Below are 4,338 nucleotides of genomic sequence, written 5' to 3'. Positions count from 1 at the left end.
CCTGCTGTATAAGGAGGGCCCCTCTTGTACAGCAGTAGCCCAGAATCTTACCTGCTGTATAAGGAAGGCCCCTCCTGTACAACAGTAGCCCAGAACCTAACCTGCTGTATAAGGAGGGCCCCTCCAGTACAGCAGTAGCCCAGAACCTTGTCTGCTGTATAAGGAGGGCCCCTCCTGTACAGCAGCAGCCCAGAACCTTGCCTGCTGTATAAGGGGGGCCCCTCCTGTACAGCAGTAGCCCAGAACCTTGCCTGCTGTATAAGGAGGGCCCCTCCTGTACAGCAGTAGCCCAGAACCTTACCTGCTGTATAAGGAGGGCCCCTCCTGTACAACAATAGCCCAGAACCTAACCTGCTGTATAATGAGGGCCCCTCCTGCACAGCAGTAGCCCAGAACCTTGCCTGCTGTATAAGGAGGGCCCCTCCTGTACAGCAGTAGCCCAGAACCTTGCCTGCTGTATAAGGAGGGCCCCTCCTGTACAGCAGTAGCCCAGAACCTTGCCTGCTGTATAAGGAGGGCCCCTCCTGTACAGCAGTAGCCCAGAACCTTGGCTGCTGTATAAGGAGGGCCCCTCCTGTACAGCAGTAGCCCAGAACCTTGCCTGCTGTATAAGGAGGGCTCCTCCTGTACAGCAGTAGCCCAGAACCTTGCCTGCTGTATGAGGGGGCCCCTCCTGTACAGCAGTAGCCCAGAACCTTGCCTGCTGTATAAGGAGGGCCCCTCCTGTACAGCAGTAGCCCAGAACCTTGCCTGCTGTATAAGGAGGGCCCCTCCTGTACAGCAGTAGCCCAGAACCTTGCCTGCTGTATAAGGAGGGCCCCTCCTGTACAGCAGTAGCCCAGAACCTTGCCTGCTGTATAAGGAGGGCCCCTCCTGTACAGCAGTAGCCCAGAACCTTGCCTGCTGTATAAGGAGGGCCCCTCCTGTACAGCAGTAGCCCAGAACCTTGCCTGCTGTATAAGGAGGGCCCCTCCTGTACAGCAGTAGCCCAGAACCTTGCCTGCTGTATAAGTAGGGCCCCTCCTGTACAGCAGTAGCCCAGAACCTTGCCTGCTGTATAAGGAGGGCTCCTCCTGTACAGCAGTAGCCCAGAACCTTGAATGCTGTATGAGGGGGCCCCTCCTGTACAGCAGTAGCCCAGAACCTTGCCTGCTGTATAAGGAGGGCCCCTCCTGTACAGCAGTAGCCCAGAACCTTGCCTGCTGTATAAGGAGGGCCCCTCCTGTACAGCAGTAGCCCAGAACCTTGCCTGCTGTATAAGGAGGGCCCCTCCTGTACAGCAGTAGCCCAGAACCTTGCCTGCTGTATAAGGAGGGCCCCTCCTGTACAGCAGTAGCCCAGAACCTTGCCTGCTGTATAAGGAGGGCCCCTCCTGTTTTGTGAAATACGTGAAGATCAGAAAGCAGCGAGGGTGAGTATGGAAGGTTAGTGAGGAGTTCTAAAGGAAAAATATAATCAAAGTTGGTGCAATAAAGCTGTTGCTGACAAAATATCAAAGAGGGAGTCAGTTTCCTCATGATAAACTGAGAATCCCTTCATGAAAATCACTAAACCCGTAAGTCATTATTAAACACAGAGAACTGTTACCACTATAGGATGGATTCATTATTGCTATTACATTAATGGGAAAGAGTTTGTGAACAAGAGGTAATCAGATTTGATTTGGAGGAGAAAATAGATCCAATTCTTTGGATCAAGATCCTTTCATTAACATCAAAGGATCCCCCCTTCCTTCCTCTTCCTTAAAGAGCCATGGAGAGATTATATGCAAAAAAAGCATGATGTTGCCAAAGTGGTAAAATCCCTCACTGAATTAAGTATCATTTTCACCAAGGACAGGATAGCTTTAATTCCCAGAATCAAGAGCCCTTCATCAGCCTCAAAGCACCATCCTAACCCTTAAACGGTCCAAATAGATCGACGTTCAAGTTCGTACTGCTCCAAAAGTAGATCTATTTTTTTTTTTACATATTTTCAAATATAACAAAAAAAATGTATATAAAAGTTTTTTTTACACGTTTTCAAATGTAAAAAAAAAAAAAAGATGTACAATTTTTTTACATATTTTCAAATGTTGAAAAAACATATGTATACGTTTGGACCGTTTAAGGATTAAAAAGCAGAGCCTTCTATGAAAACATGCGTTACTTTAACTTAATCTAAATCGACCTAAATTAATGTATACATAAATAAGCCTTTTATTTAACATGCTGGCCGTCTTCCACTGAGGCAGAGTAACCCAATAAACTCACTAGTGTGAATGATGGTGAAAGCGGCCATCTCCTACTGCCTCAGTAGGAGATGGCCAGTGTTACAAAAAATAATGTTATTGATTTTTATAAAGAGAAAATGGGAGACCTAAAATGGTCTTAGAGCATTTAGGGAATGAGAAGCAATCAGGTTCAATCTAAGGGAAGGATAAATTGTTTCTTATATCAAAAAATTCTCCCCAGTATCAAGGCCCTTGAGGGGCCTTATTAGGAAAAGTTCTTACTCTTGTAGAGGTCATAAAAAAATCTATAGAGTAGGAAGTAATCAGGTTGGTTTCAAAGAGTATTATTATTACATTCATAGGGGAACACTAAATCCACCTTCTGTATACAGTGATAGGTGGAATGCGAGGTAATCAGGTTCATTCCAAAAAGGGAAGCACAAGTTCATTTCCTTGGATGAAGAGCCTCTCATCAACATAAAGGTACTTCATATAGACTTATTATTTTTTAGTGGTGCACCCTCTCCTGCCTAGAATTGCATTATGAGCACAGAACAATATTCAGTCATGAGAGCACAAGTGATTTTAAAAGTACCAAGATTGGCATTGCTTCTCTTTTTTTCTTATTTTCTTAAAATTCTCGTAGTCCACTTTGTCATTTTTCTGATTCTGAAGCATTTTCCTTATTGTATTTTCCAAATAAGAGACTCTGACATATTATTATTATTATTATAATCAAAAAGAAGCGCTAAGCCACAAGGGCTATACAGCGAGACTCTGACATAGTCTAAGTTTTTTACCTGTTTTTTATGCTTTATGATATAGCCTTCCCCCAGTGTCTCACTAGAGAGTCACCTGACAAGCCCTGAGATGATCCACTTTCCACTGGGTGGAATGAAATGATCACCTTAGCACTACCAATGGAAGCTACATTAGAACAAGGCTGACAATGATTCCTCTTCCCATCTATCTAGAGGCTGAACTTCACAAAGGAGGAAATTATTTCCACTCAGTAGCGCACTCAGCTCTCACACAGTGTGTCCTCGGTTTGATCCCTAGTATGGGTGGAAACACTGGACGTGTTTCCTTAAGACACCTGCTGTCCCTGTTCACCTAGCAGCAAGTAGGTACACGAGTGTTAGCTGGCTGGTGTGGTTGCCTGAAATGCTATGCATAATCAGGGGGCTTCCTAGATAGTATATCATTGATGTCTGCTAGGTCTGTGTAAGTTGTATAATGTACTTGTAGAAATCAAATTTATTATTATTATTATTATTATTAATAAAGTCAAAAGGAGAGGGTTGGAGGCATGTGGATTAAATCTGAGGGAGGGGAGAAGAGGTTCAGTTCCTTGGTTTAACAGACCCTTCGCTGTAGCAAGGGAATATCCCCGGAAAGAGTGGGTCAGTTGTCAAGAACAAAAAACTCTGCTATATAAAAGAGAAAAAGGTCAAAGAAATCTCTTAAATTCCAGAACAGATTATCAAAATCATTTTATCTATTGTATAATATATATTATATATATAAAAGAAAATTACACTATTACAGCAGACAAAAAAACAAATTCGTCTGCACGAAAAAATACTGTATAATATAAAACTTCTAAAACAAAAATTTCACCGTATACACTGCTCAGTCAAATTCAGAAGATTGATATTTAAGTGAATACACCCTTAAGTGGAGATTCTGTATATGAAAGCGTACAGTTACCGGGATTACCTTAACTTTCAGCAAAAATTCATTCAAATTCCAACTTGCATAATGTATAGGTACTAAATTCAGCACTTCAGCTGGTTCAACTAGAGCATACAGTAGTTCCCCCGTATCCACGGGGTATACGTTCCAAGAGCTATTGTGGATGCCCAAAACCGCGGATATTAGCAAACCCTAGGTTTGCTACTATCCGCTATGATAAATTATGCAAAATAAGTCAAGAATTAGCACTTTTTAGGCTTTGAAGAACTGCCATCATCACTATTTAGAACTTTGGGGCCATTATTCAGCAAAATTGAGGGTTATTTTCAGGCCACGGTAAACCATGGATAACTGAAACTGCAGAAACTGAATCGCAGATACGGGGTTCTACTGTATTAGCTGTGTATCCTCACAGAGGGCAAATAAACACA

The sequence above is a fragment of the Cherax quadricarinatus genome, chromosome 55 (genome assembly GCF_038502225.1).
Source record: "Cherax quadricarinatus isolate ZL_2023a chromosome 55, ASM3850222v1, whole genome shotgun sequence".
Taxonomy (NCBI): domain Eukaryota; kingdom Metazoa; phylum Arthropoda; class Malacostraca; order Decapoda; family Parastacidae; genus Cherax; species Cherax quadricarinatus.
The sequence above is the reverse complement of the archived record's forward strand: the minus strand, read 5'-3'. Positions refer to the sequence as shown.